This window comes from Vulpes lagopus, chromosome 21 (genome assembly GCF_018345385.1).
Source record: "Vulpes lagopus strain Blue_001 chromosome 21, ASM1834538v1, whole genome shotgun sequence".
Lineage (NCBI taxonomy): Eukaryota > Metazoa > Chordata > Mammalia > Carnivora > Canidae > Vulpes > Vulpes lagopus.
This window is the reverse complement of record NC_054844.1, coordinates 26,379,541-26,405,892: the sequence shown is the minus strand read 5'-3', so window position 1 is coordinate 26,405,892 and position 26,352 is coordinate 26,379,541. Positions and strand designations below refer to the sequence as shown.

At 35.8% G+C, this 26,352-nt stretch overlaps 1 protein-coding gene and 1 non-coding gene across 4 annotated transcripts in view; both read right to left on the bottom strand.

Annotated features, from left to right (window-relative positions):
- The window catches only part of CCDC91 (coiled-coil domain containing 91), a 328,037-nt gene that overhangs the window by 23,188 nt on the left and 278,497 nt on the right, over nucleotides 1-26,352 (bottom strand). The window lies entirely within an intron of this gene.
- Nucleotides 14,018-14,128, bottom strand: LOC121480447. The gene has a single exon (XR_005984969.1). It is a non-coding gene; the product is annotated as a U6 spliceosomal RNA (small nuclear RNA).

The following is a 26,352-nucleotide window of genomic DNA, read 5'->3' as shown; positions in this document are numbered from 1 at the left end:
AATATTTCAGTCAGAAGCCTATTCTCTACTTAAAGTGACAGATTGTTCTCAAAGGCCTAACAGAATCTGTGTACTTATTAAAAGAACATGCTAGCATCTCCCCAAATAGTATTTAGAGCGCTATGTAAAGACTATGACAGGAGAGTGGTTCCCTTTGGGAGAGTAGTAGTGATGGAAAGGAGCCATGGGAAGGGGCGGGCTGAGATGTTGGCAATATTCTGTTGACCTCAGTGCTGGTTACACAGGTGTGCTTTCTTTGTGAAAATCCACGGAGTGGTGGTCTTCTAGTTATGTTACACTAAAATAAAAAGTTCTTATAAAAGGAAGCAGCTAGTAGGTACAACCTCATGTATTATAGCTAATTTCTCTTGCTGCTTAAAATATATTAATAAGTTATTAATAATCAGTGCAACAAAATTTAAAAAAAGATGTTTCTACACTGATGAATTAGCTGGTTTTACACTACTGTGACTCACTCTGTTATGTATTTTCTAAATACAGATGTTTTCTTAGTATTTGAGAGTGAGACAATCAAGGGTTAATTTACGGGCTTTACTTATTTTCATGCGCCTCAGTATAATGAGTACTATGTCTGAAAGAAAATACACAACTTCCTCTAAATAGTGACAGTAAAAACTTATTAAGCGGTTACAATGTGCCATGTGTCAGACACTAAGCAGAGTAGTTTACATTCTGGCTACCATTTAATCTTAAAAAAGCCAGTTTCTTTCCTGCTGAGAAACACCATTCGAAGGAGGCACATTTTGAATACTCAATAACATTAGCTATTATTTGCACAGAACTTCTCTTCCTTTATAGTTTGCATGTTTTTTCATTTATTTAAACATAGCTGAGGATCAATGATATGCTAGGCATGTTGTGATCTTAAGAATCTTGTGCTATTTTTCTAGCACATCTACTTGGGGGATTATGGAGGACTTTAGCTTTGCTAATAAAGTTTTAAATTTCTTTTAATTTCATAGCATATCTGGGACTGGACAAAGAAAAGCACAGAATGATCAAGGAAAGGCAGTACAAGGAATCTCTACACATTTCAACATTTTAAAATCATTAGCTCCTTTGTAAATGAGATTTATTTCCCAACCAATAATTATTCTGTGGTATCTATGTTCTTCAGTACCGTACAATTTGGTATTTATTGATTTGCCAATTACTCCATGTTTTCACAATAAATCCAATTAATTCATAAACTTTATGGGAATGGGGGACATGATTTATATAGGGGCTAGCAAACTTTTTGGTAGAGAGCCAGACAGTAAATAATCTAGGCTTTTCAGACCATATGGTCTCTGTCACAATTACTCAACTCTGTTCTTGTAGGATATAAGCAGCCATAGGTAATACATAAACAAATGGATGTAGCTGTGTTCCAATAAAACTTTATTAAAAAAAAAAAAACACGCCAGAAAGCTGGCTTAGTCCCATTAATTATGTTTGGTCAACCGCTGCTTTATCCCACAATACCTTTTATAGTGCCAGATACCTGGCCTCACTAAACGCATCTTGCTTGACAGAGTCAATGACATTGGAAAAGAAAATGCAGGAATTGGGAAGAGAAATGGCATTAATTTTGAATTCTCCAAGAGGACATATCCATATTCCCTGTACATCTAACTAGAATGCATCTCTTCCACTCTTAAATCAGATATGAGAACTAGAGAAAATATTCTTTCTACTAATATAATGAGTTTTCCTGCATTAGGAAAATAAAAATAAATTTGACAAAAATTTCAAATTGATTGAGGAGCATAAACTTGTTGCTCAGTGTGGTATCTTTTTCCTTGCAAGTAGAAAACAGGTATTTGTAGAAAAGGTAGGAAAATCCACTGGAAAAAAGAACCTATTTGTAAAAGAATGCACCACAGAAACCCAGATATGGGTGGTCCAACTGGCAGAAGTGCTTGGCAGTGTGATTTAAAAAACAAGATTAACACAAGATGTTAAGTACTGAAATCCATCTAGTCACAAACATGTGTGTTTTTAACGACATTCAGAGCCATTCCGTAAAATGAAAGAATAGAAGTTAATTTATTTCATTGAAAACATTATGAAAAATCCTAGAATACCCTAGAACTAAGAACCTTTTATTATTTTCTCATGGCTGAAAATCATGTTCATCTGCCAGTGACAAGTAACATTCATGGTTATGGTGGAGACAGAAGCCTGACAGCATCATGACAGCAAGAGACTACATCAACACATTTTTTTCAACATAAAGTTGACATATGAGATGCAGACACAGTGCAGGGGGTCTTTTATAAAAACAAAGAAACAAAGTAAGTACAGCTTTTCCTCAGACTCTACCGGACAGAATAACTATTTCAGTAAGAGGAATCACCCCAGGCTCAGTCCTTTCTGTGACCTCCACTCTCATTTATTCAGCAGATATTTATTGAAGGACTATAAAATATCAAGGCATTGGTGTCTGCTTAAGGACACATGCCTTTTTTTTTTCTTTTCTTTTTAAGCATGCTATTCTTCTTGGAGAGAAATAGAAAACAATAATCTAAAACAGTAAATAAAATAATTTCAGCAACTGATTAAGTGCTAGGGGAAGAAAAGGCATTGGTGGTAGAGCATGGCCGGCAGAGAGAAAAACATGGAGTGATTAGATAGCCAGGGATGGACTTTCTGAAGAGGAAACATTTGGTAAACCTTTGGAAGATTTCAAGCATGGTAATGTGATGATCAGATTTATGCTTTGAGAAGATAGATCACTGGCTGCTGTATGAAAAATGTATTGCAGCAGGGTTAGGTGGCACAAAAGTAGAAACAAGTAGTTCTGGTAAAGATGCTGGTGGCTTGGTCTTATGACACAGTAGTGGATATGGCAATTGACTTAATATTTTGGACGTGTATCTGACTCTCTGAAAGATGATGCTGGCTTGGTCTAGAGATGAATCACTGGGAAGATGATTAGTTGATGAATTCAGTATCATTCCAGAGTGTACTATTATTCAGTTTTGTTGGAACACTATGCAAGTTGTGGAAAGAGGACTTAAGGATTTTGATTTGAGTGACTGGTACCTTTTACTGAGATAAGAAAGACCTTTGAAGGAGAACATCTGGCAGAGAATGGGTGGTAGAAATCAAGAAACCTACTTTAGACATACTAAGTCTTCATCCCCTGCCCATGCCCTCAGGCAAATTGAAGAGAAGGCTAGATATTGTGTTCTTCTAGGGAAAAATTATTCTCATATTAGCCAAAGGATTAAGCACATAACAGAGGTCCCATAATTATGTGATAAATTAACTTAGTAAACAAGTCATTATCCAACTATTTTTAGAAGTATAATTATGTGAAAAGAATTAGCAAGTTGGATAGGGAACATGAAAGGCTTTCAGGGAAACTATTTCTTATTTTCATTTCTTATCTAAAAACCAGTTTCTCCATACTTTTCAATTTCAACATTCAATTCTTGATGACGATCTTCCTTTCAATACTGGTACCTCTCCCTGCTGTTATAACTCTACTCTCAGAAGAGTACAAGAATAAGTACTGATACACTGCTGGAGTTTTCAAACTATTAGCAGTCTAGAAATATGAGAAGAGTTCTTGAGTCAATACACACAGATTTTTTACATCTAAGTGAAAATAATACTCCTTCACCAATAGTTTGGGCTAGAAGTAGCCTTGAAACATGAAAATATTATATTCATATTATATGAAATAGAACTTCTGTAATTTTGTGCTTCAGAGTCTTCTGTTTTTCCCCTTCTTATTCCCATTATTATCAGCCTTGAAGAGTCATCCAAATATTTTCACTTGGATAGTATCTATCTAGCTATCATAGATATCTTTTTATACAGATAAAAAGCATGCATATTTAAATAACATGCATATTTATACAATGATTATCTATATATATTAATGTTTAAAAAATAACAATAAAATAATTATATTAAAAAAACTCTAAGTCATTCACATCACTAACCAGAACTAAGCTCTATTAAACTGTGATTTAAAACTTCTATCTAGAGAATAGCAGTCCCTTGCTCCTTAAAAACAATAAATAGCCTTCTACTTTCCTTGCAGGGTGACACATATACCCTCACCACTCATTTACACATTTACATCCCACCACTAGGATTTATACCTCCCTTTTCAAGACCTGGCCCCCAGACCAATGCCATGGATCAAGTTACGTCAGAACTCAACCTGGGAAGTGCTGTCCCTGCTAAGGGAAGAAAGGGACTATACCTCAAAGGAACGGTAGGACTTAGTTGACATGTACCATCAGGAAGCAGGAGACTATATATGAGAGAGTGCTGGATCAAGAGGAGATAGAATATGAGTTTGGATAATGGAGATTATTGATATGGGAGCATTCTCTCACAAGATTTAATACCCTAGCTAGACTATATGAGATGCAGCTAAGACACTGCTATGATGGCTCTTGGAAGCATAATGGAAAGCAATGGTCCACATAACATGAAGTAGAAATACCGTAATTGCTATGGCAGATAGTCAAGGTGCTATCACAGACTACACAGCCCAGAAGCTGCAAGCCTAAGAGAATGATGGAATAGTCTATGGAAGATACAGCCAGGACTCAACCTTGGAGATGATATCCTGTAATTCATTCTCTAGGACACAGAACACACTCTAAGTCAACAACCATTATAAGGACCTGTGTTTCTAAGAAGTAGAATTCATAGGTCCAGGAGCTAAGAGGTAGCAGAGTGGCTGTATTTATCATCATTCTTTTTTTTTTTTTTTTTTTTAAAGATATACTCATTTATTTGAGCGAGAGAAAGTGAGCACGAGTGGGAGGAACAGAAGGAGAGGGAGAAAGAGAATCTTAAGCAGATTCCACGCTGAGTCCAGAGCCTGACATGGGGCTCAATCTCACACTCCTGAGATCATGACCTGAGTGGAAACTGAGAGTCGGATGTTTAACTGATTGTGGCAACCAGGCGCCCCATCATCACTCTTAATAATTGACATGGAGAATCTGTGTTTCTCACTCCTGCAAACCCTAGGCTTTAGAGGTTCTGATTCCTAGAACAGTGATGATGTTCCACCAAAGGACATAAAATAAGTCTCACTAAACTTTAAGCTTTTACTGCTACCTGGTCACTTTGGGCTGTAGAACTGTAGGCAGGAAAGAAGTCAGAGGTAACTGATCCTGATCAAAAAAGAGGAGATAGGAAAATTGCACAATGGGGAGTCTAAAACTATGTTTGACATCCAGGTGACTCAGGAGGGCATCTCTTAGAACTCCTTTGCCTAATCTTTATGTAAACAGACAAGTTCAACAGCTGTGGCCTAAGAAACACGTGGCAACAGCATCTTAGAGGTTTTATGGATGGGAGTCAGGTTTATTTCATCAGCAAGCCCCTAAAACAGTAGAGTTCAGCCAAGAGTAAGAGAGATCTAGAACAAAGAGTAGAGGAGGGAGATGAAAATTAGTTGTGGCCCTGAGACAGGCTAGAGCAGGGATTACAGCTCATCACACCAACTTTCCTTTAATAGGCTTCCCCACAAAGGAAGACCAAAAAACCAAACAGAATCCTCAAGAAACTGTTACAAGAACTTATTAAGTAATGGAAATGGAGTTGATTGGTACAAAAGATGAACTCTAGTGCACCACCCAGTACCTGCTTTTAGGACTAATGTACCGATTCCCCTAGTTGCTGAGATTGTTGGTGACTGGCAGGGTTCAGGTGAGTCCCTCTCAGGGAATTGTTTCCTTGGCCAAAGTCATGTCCTCTCCCTGAGAGACTCCTACTTTCAGTGACTGGTCATTGTAAGACTACAGGAGTATAAAGATCCAGACCCCTTGCCTCAAGGGCTCTACAGAATTAGCTAAAGCCCTCATGCAACTGTATTGCAACTCCTCCCTGTGCCCAATCCTATTTCCTTCTCCCTGCAGATACTGATCCTAAAGGCACTCCCTGATAAATTTCCAGCACACAAATCTCAATCTCACAGTTTCTTTTGGGTGGCATCCGACTTCAGACAAATGGATAAGGCTTGTACTAGTATCAGCTGATTATCAGATCTGGATACAGTATAAAGAGATGAACTTCTAGAGCTCCAAGAGGCTAGGAAAACATTTTGTTTAGTGATAATAAGCACTTTCTGTCTCCTAAAAATGAATTCAGAAAAGTGGTGGGAGGGTAGGAAGACAACTGAAAAACATTCAAAATAGTTTTTAAGTCCCTTGGAAAAATATCTTTATAACTTAGGAAACTTATTTTAGTAAACAGAAGAATTTCATTGAGAAAACTGGTAGTGATTTTGGAGTCAGTTGTTTGGTTATCACTACTACAGGGTGAGTGCTACTGGCATCTATTGGGTAGAGGCCGGGCATGATTTTGAACATCCAACAAGGACTGTACTGTCTCCAAAAACAAAGAATTATCTGGCCCAAAGGGTCAACACAGCCAACATTGAGAAACAAAGTATATTACATTCATCAGATCGTTACATTCTTGGGATTATGGGATTATTAGTATTTCTTCACTACAGATGGGGAAACTGAACTCAGTAAAGGAAGTTGATCCAAAAGATCCAAAGGAATGCTACCAGTAAAAATGAATATAGTAGTTCATTCTATTTCATCCAAATTTTTTTCTGATCCAGATGGCAGTTGCTACCTAAACTTTTTATCTCCATTAATCTCTTTCCTACAAACCAAGAGATAGCACGCTTATTTATAAAGCTTGATGTGCAGGCTTCCATTGGTCATTCACTGATAAATTCATTATATTAAGAAACTAAACCCTGAATTTGCATCAGAAAAAAAAACATTTCAAATTTACACATTCTGAATTTACATAACATTTATTCCCAAAGCTTTATTCAAAGAAAGATTTTGTACATTGCATAGTACTACTAGTACTATATATATTTATATATATACTATCTATATTTACACATAGTATTAAAAAAATCTTTTTTTTAACCCGTAAGAGGCTCAGGAAATACTATCACCAATGATAATACATAGATCTGTCAAGAGGGAACATGGAGTCTGTTAAAATTGTTCTCTGTCTCAATTCTGCCATTTTCTAATGGTATGACTTTGGACAAGTTACTTAGCCTTCCTCATAGCTTAAATTTTCTTACCTGTAAAGTAATAACTTACTATGAGGCTTGATTTAAGGATTAAATAGGATAATGCATATGAAACACAGTGACTGATAAACCATGCACACTGAATAAAATGGTAGTTGTCTTGAACATTTGTAGCTTTTTGGCATCCAGCACCTATTTCTCCTTCTTCATGGCAACTTGAACTCCACTGGGGAATTAATTCTTACCTCTTGCATTTAGTATGGTGGATTGTAATTAGGTATCTTGCCCTCCTCTAGTCAAAGGGCAGGTATGTAACGCAAACCAACCCAATCAGATGCTCCCTCTCTGAAATTTATATACTGAGTGGAGAAACAACACAGAAAATGGTTAGTTCTGTCCACTCCTAGTAATGATACCCTGGCCTATTTATTTTTTCATTATAACAACATTGTTAACATGGATGCCTCTGAATTTCCAAAGGTGATTTACTTCTCTTGCCCATGTCCATGTCTGATATACAGCCTCCCATCAATTCTGCAAGCCTCTGATAATTTCAACAAAATCCCTTTTCCTAAAATTACCCTGATCCAGTTCTATTGCTTTGTAACCCAAACACTGTATATACATACAGTAAGTAGCTATGTCTTACATCTGCATAAATTCTCTAATCTAATTAATGTTTAAAGTAAATGCAAGTAAGATTTAGTGACTTCTCTCTGCATTCAGAAGTCTGTTTTATCATTAATTTGCCTTTTAGTTTTAGCCCTAATACATATCCGCACACAGTGAAGTCTACATAGGAACTGAAGACTGTTTACCCAAAAGAAAATTCTGTGGAGCAAAGGTGCTGTTGAAGCAGTCATCTCTGTTTGCTCTCTGTTGGAGCACTTCTTGGTAGGGCTTCAAGAAATACAAGGAAGTGAAAAGAAACTGAATGTCTGATTGATGTCTGATTGCCTGAGTCCACAATTCTATAGGCTTACCTGAGATCTTAAATAAGCATCTTTTCAGATACAGAGGCTTTCATTATTTTTGGCTTTCCTTCTGTGTCTTGGATGTGGTTGCTCTTTGGGTATAGCTATGGGTCAGACTCTGTGTGGTAAATCTGAATCTGCAATTACTGGCATCAGGGTCAGAGGAGAGAAGTGTAGCACAGTGAAAGTGCATGTTTCTTAAACAAGGAAAGAAATGAATAATCACTTTGGTTTTTGCTTTACAGATGCTTTGATCCATTTCATTTTTCACTGGGGAAAATAGAATGGCAATCTCTGAGTTACTTTAGCATTTACTTTCCAGAATAACTCTTTCAAGGCCATGGAATATCATGCCTCTATCATCTAGGCTGCAATATGAACAAGCCACTACGATGGCATTTCAGTGCAGGGTACAAAAATATGTTCTTTCTCATCACTTGTATACAAAACCCAGTGCTCTGCTAGTTTTGCCACATTTTAGAATAAATGATTCTAAAGGCAAACAGTAGCAATTTTTTGAGCAAGAAAATTTGGAAAAACTAAACGCATTTTTTTTTTCCCTAAACGCATATTTAAGAAAGTCAAAAACTCCCTGGGTCTTGAATAATTATGTCAAACTCCAGATTTTTGTGAAAAAATAGAAGGAAAAAAGAAGTCCATTAGCAGATACTAAAATGGGTAACAGTTCCTTCAGTACTACTAAAGCAGCTTTTACCAATTATAATACGTACAGTTTAGGTTGTTCTATAGCACCATTATCAATCTGGCATTCTGTAGCAAGTTTCCAAAAACTATAATGGCAGATTAATTTATAGCTATAGAAAAGCTGCTCTTCTAAACTTCACTTAAGTACATTATCTGCCAGACAGGCCAGTTCTTCTTGATCTACATACTATAAATGAAATATATGCCTAAGAATCCTTTAAAGTGATATAAGCATTTCCATGCATAGTTTAATAATCAGTTCAAAACTTTCCTAAAAAGAAATTAATAGAAGGCATGGAACTATTTAGTGATTACAGAATATGTTCATTTTCCTAGGAAATACTTTAACATCTGGTGGTAAAGAAGCAACTGATTCAGGGTGGTCTTTGATTATTCTTTCTTCTTAGGTGTATGCCCTCTTTTCTCAACCTACTCGTGAGTAATTCTACATTTTATAAAGTCTATGGACCTTGGTTGTAAGGGATTTATTTGTATTATGGATTGTCCTGAACATATAACAGAGTTCATCAATTAAAGATTCCTAAAGTGACAGTTTCAATATCACGTCTTATGGCAATACCTTTAATCTTAATAAACATTCAAATGCTATCAATTACTTCAGTAATTTAAACCATAATCTAATTTTACAATTTATAGCCTAGTTTAACACACACTAATGAGATTTAGAATGTGCTCATTTCAACCATGAACAGAGGGAGTGTCTTTGTTTTTCTTTTTTCTTTTCTTTTCTTTCTTCTTTTCTCTTTCTCTTTCTTTTTCTTTCTTCTCTTTCTTTCTTTCTTTCTTTTTCTTTTCTTCTTTTTTCTCTTTCCTCCCTCCCTCTTTTCTTTCCTTCTTTTCTTCTCTTTCTTTTCTTTTCTTCTTTCCTTCCTTTTCTTCTTTCTTTCTTTCTTTCTTTCTTCCTTCCTTCCTTCTTTCCTTCCTTCCTTCTTCCTTCCTTCTTCCTTTCTTTCTCCTTTCTTTCTCTCTTTCTTTCTTTCTTTTCTTTCTTTCTTTCTTTTCTTTCTTTCTTATTTATTCTTGAGAGACAGACCGAAGCAGTCTCTATGCAGGAGCCTGACGTGGGACTCGATCCTGGGCTGAAGGCGGTGCTAAACTGCTAAGCCACACAGGCTGCCCGAGGGAGTGTTTTTCAATGTGAAGCTGTGCCTATATATTCATTCACTTCCTATGGGGAGCAGAGGAATGAGGTATCTCAGTGATTCCCACTCTTCCTTACATAAAACTCTACTAGCTCCTTCTCACCAGAGACCAGATGAATGCTATCTACTTATCAAATTACAAGATTCACCCAGATATAAGATATAGCCAGCTACTCTATATATGTAGGGTTTTTTTGGTTACAAGCAATAGAACTGGATTAGGCTAACTGTAGGAAAAGAGATTTTGTTGAAAGGGTATCAGAGGCTTGTGTAACTGATGGGAGGCTGTACACCAAATATGGAAATAGACAAGTGAAGCTTTTCCTCCTTTTGTAAAACTGACATTTTTCAGTTCAAACACATTATGCTAACACACTCACTGCCTTACATATTTTATACTATCGAGAGTTTTCTTTATCCTTAGTTTGATTAAATCAAACTTTATTATAGCTAAAGAAAAGTATGAGATAGTATCACATTTTTCAATTTTTTAAAAATTTAAATTTAATTTGCCAACAAATAGTATAACACCCAGTGCTCATCCCATCAAGTGCCCTCCTTAGTGCCCATCACCTCCTTAGTGCCCATTACACCCAATGGCAACTGCCCATCATTCCATCTTTCCATCCACCTCCCCTTCCACTACCCTTTGTTTCCTAGAGTTAGGAGTCTCTCATGGTTTGTCTTCCTCTCTAATTTTTCTTCACTCACTTTCCCTCCTTTCCCTTATAGTCTCTTTCATACTTTTAAAAATACGATTTCACTGAAACATTGCTGGGTGCCAATCCTTTATAGAGGATGGTCCTCCATCATAATGCTGCTGAGAAATTACACTCAGTTCAGGTGACTTATTCTTCTGAATATATCATCTCTGTGGTGTAAACTTGTTGGAAGACAGGCAATATTGTTATAACAGCTTATCTGGGATAACAATTTAAGGTCTTTAAAAATAATGGGGGAAAGCTTGCAGGAGTCTATACTTGACTTATGGACTACTGAATATTTAAAAGTGTGGACTTATGGAATTCTGCCTTCATTTAAGAAGAATGGACAAAAGAATGCCATGTCTTACAGATAATTCACAGATGACAAAAAAGAAAATAATTAAAAATAATTCCCCAAAATAAGTAAGGCAATTTATATATTTAAAAACAGTTAAGTCAAAACAAACCACTCTAGGGGCCTCTAGTCTTTACCTGGTGTTCAAATAAGTGACATCCATTTCTGATTCTGAATTGTATGTTTATATTGTTGATGCCACTTGTGATTTGATGCTTGGCATTTTCCTCTATATTTTTACTTATGCAAATCCCAACCCTTCTTCTCAGTCAGAAGTGCGTTCAGCTGTGAGTACAGAAATCTGGCAAACAGTGGCTGGAAGAAGAATTTATTATTAGATGCACGATAGCTTTTGGGAGTAAGCAGTCCAGGGAACCAGACTATTTTCCTAAAATAGTGTATATATATATATATATATTTTTTTTTTTTTTTCTTCTCTTTGGTCATAAAATGGCTGTTGCACCTTCTGGCATCAATCTGTGTTCTAGATAGGAAAGACAAAGAAGAAGAAGCAAAACACACTTGCCAGAGGAGTCTGTCCACTTTTACCAGAAAAAGAGCTTTCTCAGAAGCCTCTCTCAATCGACTCTTTGACACCTCAATGGCTAGAACTGGCTTATGTGGCCACCAAAGGCTGACAAGGAGTTTGAGGAATGCCTGTTTGTAACTGTGTATATTGCTAGTTTTAAAAACCCCGGGATTCTATTAGTGGGGCAGAAGGAGAGACTTAATATTATGTAGGCAATTAGCACTGTTTGCCACAATTCTCAATGCTACAGTTTTTTACAGTCTGCCCTGTTTCTTCATGTTCCCTTCTCTAAATGCTCAGACCAACGATAAGCTGAGTCACATATTACAAGTCATATGCTGTTCTGTACAATGCGCATACATATGTATGTGTGTGTGTATATATATATATATATAGACTCATCATCCCATAATTCCTTAAAAATGAGTCAAATTTTATAATTCTTTTGTACTATATAAATATATTTGATTTATTGATGAATTTACTCATGAATTGATCTCAATCCTGTTCTTTAGAAAAGTAAATAATAGCTTATCATTGTTGCTCTAAAAGTGAGTTCATTCATGACTACTCCCTAAGCAATCTGGCTGTTCTCTGAATTGTTTTAAGTCTTATTGGCTCTCTACTACATTCCCTAAGCTTATAGCTTTCCTAACAATATTACAACAATAAAACCAAACAAATGAGACAAACACCATCCTGCATTTTATCAAAGGCCTTACGGAGTGAGGTATATTTTAAAATAACTGTAATTTAGCACTGAAATAGCTGTGGTATAAATCAATTATGACAAGCATTTTGCATCTCTTTCCATCTTGACTTTCCCTCTCAAACGTGTTTTCCAGTTAGGAGAAATGAACAGACTAAATGCAGAGTCTTCAAGAAACAGTGAAACTTTCTTAACAAGTAAAAAGTGCTCCCCCTCAGTACACTGTCTGTTTTGAAAATATCTTTATAGTTAACTTTTCTTAGACATAAGTGTGGAGAAAACCAGTGGTCTAAAATGGAAGCTCTACAGCCCAAAGAAATGGTTACTTATTAATTTATGAACATATATTGTATTTTTCTACTAATATGTTATACATGTTATAAAACGTACTATTTAAAAAGTGAGACTAATGTAATTGAATGATGCTTCATTATATTTGAAAAATCTTGGGTTAGTACTTTGTGATACAGAAATTTGGCTCTAGATGTAGTTTATCACTGGGTTTTGATGGCTGTAAGAGCTGAAAAAGATATCTCAAAATAATATGTAGGTGAAATCTGAAACACAGCAGAGTTAGCTCCACTTATTCAATCATGAGGCTCATTCTTCAATTTCACCCGTAGGTCAAGTTTAGTGAAATTGTGAAAACATTGACTTGAATGCTATGTGACACTAAAAATCTGTGAAGAAATTGCAGTGTTTTTACAGTTAGGTTGGTGTTTTCAGGAGATGAGAGAAGAAACAGGAGGCCAGATGATGGAGAGCCCTATAGGCCACTGCAATGACTCCAGGTCCTCTGAGTGACATGAGATCATTTCAAGGTTTTATGTAAAGAAGTGATATAATCTGATTGAAGTCTGAAAAATGACTTTGCAGTGCAAGAGTAGAAGTAAAGATGCTAGTTAGGGGTTTTTGTAGAAGTCCAGGCAAAAGCTGATGGTGGCTTAGACACTTGTAGTAGTCAGAATCTGGGTATATTTTAAAGATAGATTTCCCTATACAATAGATATAGGGAGAGAGAATTAATTCTTAAAGTTTTAGCTTGGTTATCATTACATTGGGAAGGGTTCTCTGATCCACTAGGACTTCATTAGGTCCCCATTGCTTCTATAGCACCCTGTCCCACTTCTCTCAGCATTCCTACATGTGTGGCAAGTTCTGTTTTTTTTCTATATCCTTTTTAGACTATAATCCTTGGCACTGTTGGGATTATATCTATCTTATTTATAGTATGTACTCTGTATATAAATGTTGAATAGGCATTTGTTAATGAGTGAATAGAATACATAAAATCATTACAACAGAACTCTCAAGAACTGTTGTCAATAAAAATACTGGGAATTTTTTCTCTTGGTATAAGACTGTATTTTTCAAGAGTGCTACATCACCATTCTATAAAATAGTTCATAATCACTTTTATTTTATTAAGAACTATTGTAGTATAATAATTGTGTGTGTGTATATATATGTGTGTATGTGTATATATATGCATATATATATATAAAATAAGATTTTATTTATTTGAGACAGAATGATTTGAGAAGAAGGGCAGAGGGGGAAGGGGAGGGGGGAGAGAGAGAGAGAGACAGAGAGAGAGAGAGAGGGAGAGAGAGAGAAAAGCAGACTTCCCTCTCAGCAGGGATCCTGACAGGAAGTTCAATCCCAGGACCCTGGGCCAAAGGCAGAGGCTTAACCAGCGGAGCCACCCAAGCACCCCAGTATTAGCACATTCTTAAGCAAATGGTAGTAGCTCTTAAAAGACTTTATTAAGGGCATCTAGTATTTTTCATAGCCTAATGCATGAAAAAAGTTTTAAGAACATGAAGTACATATGAGAATTGCTATGACCTGATTTTATTTTATGTGTCATCCTTGTGCATAGGCCATGCTAAACTTCTCTGCATCATTCCAATTTTGTATATATGCTGCCGAAAAAGTGAGAACTGACTGATTTTATTGAAAACACGAACCAGACTGTATCCTATTAGACACTAATAGGTTGAGTGTAAAAATAATACAATTACAGCTTCAGCAATGGGAGTTGGGAACATTCCTGTCTTGACTATTGATAATGCAGTTCAAATCTCTATAGAACAGATCTCCTGACAATCTTTTGTTAAGTTCTTCCTTAGTTTTGTAAATCGGAGTAAAAGTTCTTGAACTAGAGCTTTAAGCCTAAAGCAAATGAGTAGCACAGCTTTTCATGATCAAAACCTGATAACAGTATCCATTAATTAATTTAGCTCTTCACATACCCTTTGTGCTTGCTATGTATGAGCCTAAAGAGAGAACTAATACCTTATCACTAAAACTATTTTTGTTAGAAATCTTGAAGCAAAAAAGAGAAGTATCTAAAATGAGCAGAAGCCCCATGAGACACTGGGTGTCATATATTCTGTGTTAAAATTCCTCTGCATTATCTGCTTAGAAGTGAATTACAAGTATACTTAGCCAATGGTGTCTATCTCTTAAGTTTCTCAGGGTGGTTTTACCATGGTGAATTTACTGCATTGAAGGACTAGTTTTCAACTGTGTAAGTACAGACCTCAGATTTGTCAAAATACTAAGCACAGATCTTTCTCTCAAAAGACTTGCAGTAACTCAAATTCACAATACAGTCTATAAACTTCCCTAATGTTTAAACAAATCACAATCAGAGAGCTGCCTAATAAGCAGAGGGTCTGAGCAAATGGAGTTAGATTACATAAATGTTTAATGGCATTTCTTCATTTATGAAACAAAATTTTCTTGAATATCTGTTATGTGCCAAGTTTATTCTGAGATACTGAGAACACAGTGGTGAACAAAACAGACAAGGTTCTTTCTCTTTTGGAGCTTATACTTTAGTGAGGGAAACAGGCAATTAGCATGGGTTTTTGGTCTGTTTTTTTAACTGATGCATTCCTAGTACATAGAGTACTGCCTTGTACATACTAGGTGTCTGATGCTATTTAATGAATGCATAAATAATGCAATACAAACAAAATAGTTTCAGAAAATGATATGGACTAAGAAGAAAATAAATGGGGTCACAATATGAAAAAGTAAGGTTAGTAGGAGAGAGGATAGCTTACCTAGATTAGTTGGTGTAGAGATTAAATTACTATTTGGCAACTAAAACCCATTCTTTTCCCCCACTTCCATGGGAAGATCAGTTTTCTACTCCACTGATGTTGAATTTGACTGTGCAACATGCTTGGTCTCATGGTGGGTAGAATGTACTTCTCTGCCTTTTGACCTTGGGCTTGGCCATATAAGACTTGCTTTCAACCACAATCAGAGGTGACAGAATCAGAAACTTGCAGTATTCATGTGTTTGGGTTTTTCCGCTTGCACTTCTGCCTCTGACATAAGAAGAACATGAGTTGGATAGCCCATCATAGATACCCTATGAGTTCTGGAAATCTGTTCAAGTGGTTTAATTTCTTTTTTTTTAAATATTTTATTTATTTATTCATGAGAAACAGAGAGAGAGAGAGAGAGGCAGAGACACAGGCAGAGGGAGAAGCAGGCTCCATGCAGGGATCCCGACGTGGGACTCGATCCCGGGTCTGAGGGATCACGCCCTGGGCTGAAGGCAGGTGCTAAGCCGCTGAGCCACCCAGGCTGCCCAGTGGTTTAATTTCTTTCACTAAATTCAAAAGCTTTGATTCTTGAATATCTATGCTATTTTCATTAAGCTGTTGACTACTAATGTCAGGGTCTTAAATATAAAAGAAATAGGAGTAAGCAAGTTGCATTTTGGTGGGAGAGGTGAAAGGAAGGAAATTTTACTAACTATGAAAGTACACAATAAAAAAGGTAGATGTAAAAGTTCTTTTTTATTAACAGAATTTTTTAGTAATTTAACCACTAAAATCAACTAAGAGCAGAAGGAGAGCATGTTTGTTTAGTCCAGTGGCTAAGCTCCACCCCAGACAAGATATTTTCATTTTCAACACATGATACATAAGAAAAGGAAAATGTGAACCACAGGAATGGAATAAATATTGAGGACAAAAGCAAAGTGTTGAATATATTATAGTCACACTAAATCTTAAATGAATAAGCACTCTAAACTATAAAGGAAAAACTAAGCATCAAAGTTATTTTATATGCCAAATGTCCCCACAGATGAATAAAAAGCAGACATTAAAATTCTTGTAAAATGGCAAAGAAACTATGATTAATATGTTCCTGGTACAAGGTAATGATCATATTATACATGCAAAACATATGAAAAATCAAAAAATTTTGGTGACAAGAATAGTGTGATCATTTAATGAATCAATCCTAATGTACACTGAATGTTAGATATAGGATTTATCCTAAAATATTGTACTTCTATTCAAATGTTCAGAAAATTATCTATATTGGAAAACATTATCTGGAAAAGACTCAAGTGGATTGGAGGGATCTAACTTTGAAACTTACTAGCATAATAATGCTCTGACTGGCAGCCAGATTTTGAGCAGCCATAATCTTTGATAGCCCAGAATCTTGAAAAAAGATAGAAGTAAACACGACCAGTGAAAACAGAGACAACAAAACCTATACACTTACTACGTAGTTAAGGATCAAAGACTCTCTTTTCAGACTTAGAACATATGTAACTTAATTTGACAAAAAGTACTTTGCTATATAGTTTCTTATGATTTCTTCAATTTTAATTTAGAGTTGAAAAAAAAAGCAGAGGTCAGATCTGAAAGCAAGAAAATGGAGAGGCTGTAGAAGAAAGAGATCCACCAATATGAGGGTGATGTAAATACTGAGAACAAAGATGTTTTTGAGGACACAAGACACAACTGAAACTTAATCTAGGTGAATTCAGTAAAAAGACAAGTTAATCAAGTTCTTTTTATTTTAGGAATCTTTGTGGCTATCACTCTATGAAAACAAGTGCTATGACTAATGTATGTAAGATGTCCCTAAATTATGAAAGATAAAATTGTTGGTTACTCAAGAACAACCACTTACTTATTAAATCTTAAAAAAAAATCTATATATACCTTCTAAAACTATCTATTTTTAGCCTAAGAAAACCTTATCTATCCAAAATACTTCATATCCTCTGAACAGTATCACATCATTTGGGCTTAACTGTAGAAACGTCAGATTATTTGAGAAAGTCTGAAATTGTGGTGGCCAAGTGGCAAATTTTCTACAAGATGTCTGATGAACCTGGCGACTGCTAAAGTACTGTTTTAGTAAGAATGAAACCCATGTAGTTTGACTTCAAAGGATCATATTTAGAATTAGCTATGAGACTAAAAGGCTGGAAAAATATTTCTACAGTAACTATAGCAACTTGGAAAAAATTCCCAAAATATGTAGTGGCCATTTGTAATGTTCCCTGATTTTTGATACCCTTCCTGTGTTTGATGAATTTCTAGCCTTATGAGGTATGACTCCCCTAGGTGAAACCCAGACAACATAGTTATCTATTCTGCTCTACTCCGAAGGCTCTGCTAATCAGAGTCAAGTGGATGGACTTTGATTCAGCAAAATGAGAGGAAGGAAGCTCTGTGTAACATCCATTTTGCTCATAAAGATGAGATACATTCAACTCTTGGCTACTGAAATGGTTGTATTGGCAACGGGCTCTTCTAGTTCTTGATGAGAATGTCCCAGCAAAGGGGGATTTATCTCTAAGCAAGTTTTGTGGTATAGTTTTAGCATTGTTTCTAGAAGCTTAACCTTGACCCTGATTCTCCAGCTCTCAACAATTTGGTCAGATACTCAATTTCCTTTTAATAAGCTTTTTTACTCTTAACTAGCCAAGACAACTTCTGCTGCTTAAGAGAAAAGCTCTGGTTGATACTAAATTGCAACTAAGAAGGGGCTGAAGGCAATTTAGCCTCAGGAAAATCAGAAAGATCTATGGTTAGTTCTGGCTCTCTAAGGGCTGATGGCTCTAAAATCCCAGATGGTTTCTGAAAGAAAGAAAATAAAAAAAGTAAAATCTGGCAGCCTGCAGTACCAAAGCAACACATTATTAACTATGGTCACTTGAAATGAAGTGACCAATGAAAGCAAGACTTCAGAAGATCCAGTGGCTACTAACATGGAACAACAATATAAAGAGTAATGAAGACAAATGATGTGCTTTTAATTCCATAGCACAGCTTATAAAGAGATAATGAGATGTTCGTAATTCCAAATTCTCGGTTCAAAGCAAAAATCACAGCCAAGAGCTATCCCTTAGTGTCCCAGGGAGGGAAAAGCCAGCATCAGTGAACAACACTGACTACCTTTTATAGACCAGGAGTGCTCATAGGTAACACTGCCTTCAATGTAGATAATGGGATGCTAAGGTGGCTGACATCAGGCAGAAACACTTATAATGCAAGAAGTAGGAGGAAAAGGTTATTGCATTTGCTAGGAGAGTTGAGTTGTAATCAGAATGCTCTGGTCTGCACTGACCACTTTGGTTACTTGATCAAATGACCCATACAACAGGCATCCAAAAAATTCCAACTTAATAAATTATAAGATATCTAGGTTTAATGAAGAGAGGCTGGACTCCAGCCTCTACAACAAAAATTTTTAATGTCTTTTCCAATTTCTAGTCCTAAGTCACTTCGCAGACCCAGAGCTTTTTGAGTGGAGAAGAGAGTGCAAGTTCCTGAAGACATGCACTGTAATGACAGGACAGATGTCAACCGTAAACTTTCAGCTTGGCCTCTCCCTTCAAGGTAACTGCATTGAAGAAATGGAAATACCAGGTCTTTGGGGTACTGTTGTAGAATATTTCTGAACTAACTCTAAAGAACGGGGGACCCAGAATACCACTCTGGACTACTGGTCACAAAGGATGATTGTGGGAATCAAATGATAAATGGAATTTTAACCTGAATCTGCCTCAAATCCAACCCACTAGGACCTTAAACACAGAGCGTATATAGCTGGTACTAGAGAAGGAGAGGAGATTACTGAGGCTTAATCAGATAGTGGTTTCATATGCAGCTACTACTGCAGATGTGCATTCTTTACTAGCACTCAGCACCAGGTATATGACTATTCATCTGCACATGATTTTTTCCTACTTTCCCAATAGAGAACACCTGTAAGAGCTGTTTTCATAGAGCAATAAATCATTTCATCTTAGGGCTATACAAATTACTTGGTTCTGAACCACAGTATATTTCACAAAGACAATTACTGTCTCACCAAGACATGGGACAACGACAATGACAACATTATGTCTCCAGGACCCAAAAGCAGGAAGTAAACATTCAAGATCCTTTGTACAGATACATAAAACACAGCTATAAGTTCAGTAAGGTGGGAGATACATCATATGAAAATACAAGAGCATCACCTCAGTAAAGTTTCTGAGGGCCCAGTGATCTTGAGCATATCAGGATAACCTCTGCAAAGTTAGATAACTAACTGTACCTTGGACCTCCTGCCACTAAGAAAGAGGCACAGTGGTATGTGGGTCTTTGAAAATAATATGTATCTCATTGGGAATCTTGCTTTCATCTATTTTTGAAGTGACCTGAAAGCCTCTGGCTTTGATTGAGGACAAAAGGAAAAGGGAGACTTCCTAGTTAATCTGGGCTACAGAGCATATACTTGGCCTTTGTGACCAACAGATTCAATGGATTTACAATGATTATTATTTTATCAGAATTCTAGATGGAGCCTGTGGCAAGTTCTGATCAAGGAATACCAGCAGAGATCTCTAAGGTTTTCAAGCAAAGCCATCTGGCAGGAAACTTGTTCCTTTGAAAGGGAGCATTTAGTTCATTACTGAGTGCCTATCACAGTCTGTATATTGGACTGTGGAAAAAAATAAATGTGACCTGATCTGCCCTAAATGAACTTGGTTTAGCTGATTCACTGAACTATTAAATCAGTTGTGCTCAGTAGGAAGCTATATTAAATGATGTGACACATATGGAATGAGACTTGAGAAGGAAACAGCAGATGTTACATGATCAGATCACTCATATTCAGCTATACTTGCCTTGTGGTTAGTTGCTGCAAGAGACTTTATGCCATTCCCTTTAAGAATACATTTTGTTTTTATAAGGGATAGCTGCAGTATTCTGTTATTATTTTACTTGATGTTACTGTTAATGTGGCTAAGTATGAAAGAAGGGTGTATTTTAAAGGTTGGGTTTAAGTACTGACAAAGGGTATAAATTGATGGTGAATAGCCAAGCAATGTAGAATAGTATATGTTGCTGTATTTTGTTGTTTTGGTATTTTGTGAAAACCCTTAACATATCAGGAGATAGTCTATGCTTATAACTTGGGTCACTGTGAGGTAGAATGCACAAAGAATATTTACTTAGCTTCTGTTTGTTCCCAGTATATAGGCATGTTATTAAAGGTCTACCAATCAGGTTTACCCCCATGAGATTTCAACAAGAAATGAGCAATGTGATGAATGAAACTCCATATGGGACCTTCTTTACTGGTGAAGGTAAAGGCAGGGACTTTGGCTTTTTGGGACCAAAAACCAGACTTTGTTAGATGCAGTGGTGTAAGTGGAGAAGGGAAAGCAATGAGTTTCTGGGGGGTGGGGGAGCGCACGCGGAGGGCACGTTTGGCAGGGAAGCAGCAGCGATAGGATTTCCTTACTATGCCAGTTCTATGTCAGGGTTCTGGGCTTTGCTTTTGGAAGCTGAGATTCAAAGCCTGTTTCTCCCATCCCAATAATCTCTTAATAAAATAAACTCCTTTTCTACTTAATCAGAGTCAACCTCTGTTGCTTAAAATTAGGAATTTAGTCTGAATTTTAAAAATATATAGTTTTCAAATAGACCAACAACCCATCATATATTTATAGAATCTTAATTAGGTTAATCTCAAATTCTCTGCTAAAGGGACGCTATGATAAAAATTAGCTCTTAGAGGGTAAACTCATATGAATGTTGCAGTTTAATGTATGAAACTAAGGGTTATGGAATCTCATGCATGGAATCTTAGCTGAACCAATCAAAGATGAGAAGAATGAATGAAAAATAACCAGAAAAAGAATATAGGATAATAAATATCTTTAAAAAGAGAAACAAGAAGAGTTATACATTGGTACATGAATCCCACAGAAAGAAAAGTAAAATTTAATATTCCTATTTTTAAAAATAAGAAAAATTGTGAGATAAGTTGGTCAAAGACTAAGTCAGACATGTAATTCACCCATAATCTAATGGATTTCATTCAAAAATAATGTGATGATAATAAATGATATATCTGTTTCCTACCTGTTATAGACTCGAGTGCACATGTATTAAATAATTGGACTTCCTTTAAAGAGTGAGCACAAGGCTTCCAAAGCAAGACAGGAGCACAGAGAGGTCATGTCAGTGCATATGAATCAGCAATGAACAGAATGTCAAGGAGGTTTTCTCTGTTTTCATATGAGAAGAAAAATACCACATCTCTTAGAAAATGATTTTTTCATGCTGTTTCCAAGGCACTATTAGTTACAAACCAAATTGTTATTTTTGCTTTTTTTTCAAAGGAAAGAACTGATGGCTGAGGAGATACATATGATGGAAAACAACTATATAATAAATCAAGTAGTTTAAAATGTAAAAACTACCCAGTGTCTTTTAGTAATAAGACCATCTCCTTCCTACTGAGATTTTCATAAAGAAAGGAAATGAAAAAACAGTCATTTTAGAGGTTTCAGTTAAAAAGCAGCACGTGAAAAATAACTCATCTCTTAACTATTTATACATTTGAAAAATAAGTCAAAGAAAGGAAAGCAACAGATAGTCATAAATATGCAAGACAACACAAGGAACATTAACCCATTACGTAGTAAGCCTACACTATCCTACAGATATAATTTCTATAGTCCTATTGTTTACACAAAGTTATTATTTTAATAAATGTTTTACAAAAGCTCTTATAAGTGCAAAATTGTTGAATTGTTATTGTTCAATTCTTGTATCTTTCTTGTAAATGACAGAAATTTCTTCTCTCTACTGACCAAGATAGAATTAACACTTGAGAGCCATTATGAAGTGTCAGACAAATAAATGCTAGGATTATACTGCTTAGCTCCATGCTGAAATAGAATAAAGTTAAGTTTAAACAATATTATCCACGCCAACACTATGTCATTTTTTTTTTTATGATAGAGAGAGAGAGAGAGAGAGAGAGAGAGAGAGAGAGGCAGAGACACAGGCAGAGGGAGAAGCAGGCTCCATGCACCGGGAGCCTGACGTGGGATTCGATCCCGGGTCTCCAGGATCGCGCCCTGGGCCAAAGGCAGGCGCTAAACCGCTGCGCCACCCAGGGATCCCCTGTGTCAAAATTTAACAAAATTGTTTTTCAAAAAGATTATGTTGGGATCATTACTCAGTTTTCTTAATTTGCTACATAAAAAACTTATTTGCAATAATGACTTGCATATTTGGATCTATTTCAAAGGATTGAAAAAACTCTGACATGTTACTTTTGTTTCATTTTTAATTCCTAGAGGAAGTATAATTTTAAGGAAGTCTGGCATTGGCCTGTATATGAGTAGAAATGTGTACTAATTCCAAGAATATACCCATCAGGACTTTTGTGAGAACCAAAGAGAATAGGCAAAGTGTTTTAGTTTTAAATACAGTGTTAATCTGACAAAAGATACAGCTAATACTACTTAGAATAGTAGAATTAGACTGGTTTAAAAAAAAACAAACAAAAACACAAAGTTATTGTTACCTTATCATTGCTACTATATAAGCTGGTGGTGGTTTTAACTTCATAGCCCTGTTTATGGTATGCATTTTAGAGAAACCTCATTTTAACACTTTGTCAATCTTTTACCAGTGCCTAATATGGTCATGATAATTAGATAATGTCAGGCCTGTTCTTTGTATAAATTAAAACCTTAAAACCCTGTAGGAATGAAATAATATTTAAAATAATCTAAACCAATAGTCTTTGCTAGGGTGCTCAAAAGTTCATAGTAGGTGAAAAATCTACTTTAAAAAATCTACTTGGGTAGCCTGGGTGGCTCAGTCGTTTAGCGCCGCCTTCAGCCCAGGGTGTGATCCTGGAGACCCAGGATCGAGTCTCACGTCAGGCTCCCTGCATGGAGCCTGCTTCTCCCTCTGCCTGTGTCTCTGCCTCTCTCTCTCTCTTTCTGTCTCTCATGAATAAATAAATAAAATCTTAAAAAACATATCTACTTAATTTATAAATTGTACGCAACACATAATTGCAAGCAACTGCCCAACAGAGGTGTGTGTAAGTACACACTCTCCATGTTTTTCTACTTTTCCTCCTAATTTGTCTGGATGGAGCTGATTTACCTAACTGATCTAAATGGGGCCTGTAAAAGTAGAAAGGTGTATTAAAAGCCTGCTAATGGAGAAACTGACAATTCTAAAATGCCATCTGAAAAACAGCATATAAAGCAAATTATCTAATCAGAATTAAGGAGTTAGTGGGGAATCTCCCTAAGTGGTATGCAGTCAGATAGAACCAAGTTAAAATCTTGACTCTCTTTTACTGATCTTGGGCAGTTATCAAATATCAATGACTCTCATAAACTGTCCATAAACTGCAGATATTATTTTAGGGTTGCTTTGAAGATTATATAAAATAGTGTAAATAAAGCAGCTACCATAGTATTTTGGACAAACTTAGCACTCAATAAATGGTTGCTGTTTTATATTGTTTTCTGATATAGAACATTTCACTTCAACAGCCCAGATTTCACTTACACTGAACATTTGTAGGTATTTCTTTAACAGTAAGATCATATTAAGATAATGTTTTTTAGGTTTCTATATTATTGAATTTCCACAGAAACTGTTTCTTCAGTTGAACAATCTCAGATCTTTTAAACTCTTCTCCTCTTTTTTCTACATAGCCTAGTCAATATTTTGGTTTCCAACCAACCGAAATAAACAAAAAAACCTACCCTGATCACCCTAGTCTTAAATGATATTCTGGATTTCTATTGTAATTATGTCAGCATAATGCTTTTGACCTTTATTCAAGCACTGCCATGTGTTATGGTGTTTACTATTGCTTCAAGCTATTATTTTGTCTTTATGTAATTACTTAACATGTCTTACACTTCCCTTCTAAAACAAGACTTAGCCTTTTAAAGAGCATGTTGCTCTTGGCCCTCCACAGCTATCTGCCATACAGCTAACAAAAGAGAAACATGGGTCTCTATTATACTCTTTTTCTTAGCTTTTAACCTGAAATTTTCATTTCGACATTTTCACAAACTTTTGCCCCTAGTCTTTATTGCTGCATCTTGCCCACAGAGGGAGACTGCTGGTTAATAGCTCAGATTTCAGAGCCAGACTATCACTTTCTAGTTTTATGATTTGGTGGCTAATAATATTCTTGTGAGTAATGAACACAGACACACACATACACACACACAGACACACACACACACAATCCTTAGACTAGTGGCTGGAATATAGTAAATGTTATCTAAGTATTAGCTTTCAGCATCATTGTTATCATCATCTCAATTTTGAGGCCTATGGTAGCTACTGCTTCCTCTGGGTCTGACCTCTGGTCCTTCTTGACCAGCTGCTCACCATTTATATGATGAGATATTTAGCTGTTCTGAGTAAAAGCTTCCCTTGGTTTGGCCCATCTCAAAAGTGATATCTAACTGACAGGCCTTCAATGATAGTATATCCATCAAGTGTGTCAATTCCTAATTGCCATTATATACCTTAAAATTGACACTTTGGCTTTTTTGATTTGTCCTTAATTTGAACCAATTCTTATCATCAGCTAAATTTTAAGAATGTTAGTATAGTGCTGGAGAAAAGTCATCTTAGTATTTAAGAAAAAGTTAAAACCTTTCCCTGAAGAATAAAACCAATTGTCATTGTAATAATTCAAGAAGTGATTGGAAATTTTTAAATGAATACTTTAAATTACTACACAAAATCAGAGATAAACATTTTTAAGTACTAAATGATCCCAACACAAGTATTTACACTTACTGTATTTTGATTAAGAAGTTTTTTCTTTGGGCATCTGAGTGGCTCAGTGGTTGAGCATCTGCCTTTGGCTCAGGTCATGATCCCGGGGTCCTGGGATGAGTCCCACATGGGGCTCCCTGCAGGGAGCCTGCTTCTCCCTCTGCCTATGTCTCTGCCTCTCTCTATATGTCCCTCATAATAAATACAATCTTAAAAAAAAAACAATTTTTTCTTTAAAAAAAAATGCTATTCCCAAAACAGTTAAAGAAGAGTGCATTAACTGCTGTACCTAATCAGTTAATGTATGTATGTACATGCCTAAATTGTCATTTTAATTCTACGTTGGAACATAATGTTATTTCCTGAAACAGATACAATGGGCTTTGTGGAAAGCATTAAGCTGTATCTATAATATCTTTTCAATTACTGAAATGGAAATGATCCATAGTGATCTGCCTCACCAGAAATCATGATTGTTCATACGTCAGCAAATTTTTTCACGGTAATTCTTATGTAACTGACTATGGCAAAATAAGGAAGAGGATCAAGAAATTTTATTAAAATATAAAGTGAAGGATGGCAATAAGTTTTATTTTAAGGTATACTGTATGAAACAGGTTTTCAAAGATTTTAAGATTAAAAAAAGTAAAAATTTTAGATCACACCCATATAAACTATAAAACCTTTTAAAACCCATTCACTTCACTGATTTCACTAATCCCTTCTGAATTAAGTTTTCTATTCTTTAAATTTAGAGAGAAGACAAATTTATGACCTCGTGAAACATCAATTGGCAAAATGATTTGCACTGGCTATTTCCAAATCGATATATATTTCTATGTATTTGTTATTGTATCATTTGAAATGGGTGAATTTTTATAAATTTGGAAGATAAGTTTTTTTATGGGTTAACTTGAAATACAGGTGGTGTAGAGTAGGTTTAATTCCTTTGGCATCAAAAAATGAGGTAAGAATGAAAGGACAACAAGCACATGAGAGGATATATTCATTTTAATATGCCTTGGTCAGATAAAAGTATCTTCTTATATGAAACCCAAATCAAAAGTTAGAAGGGCAGATGCTTCTTGCATAGGCAATATGCAGCCTGCCCCAGAATGAGTAGAAATTAATTAGGCCAATTAATTAGAATGAAAATGAGGCAGAAGGCTGAAGGCAGAAGGAATGTCAGAAAGTGTAATTTTCCACACTAATGCATAAATAATGTATAAAAGAACTAGTATGATGCAACTAATTTTATGCCATGGATTCAAAACC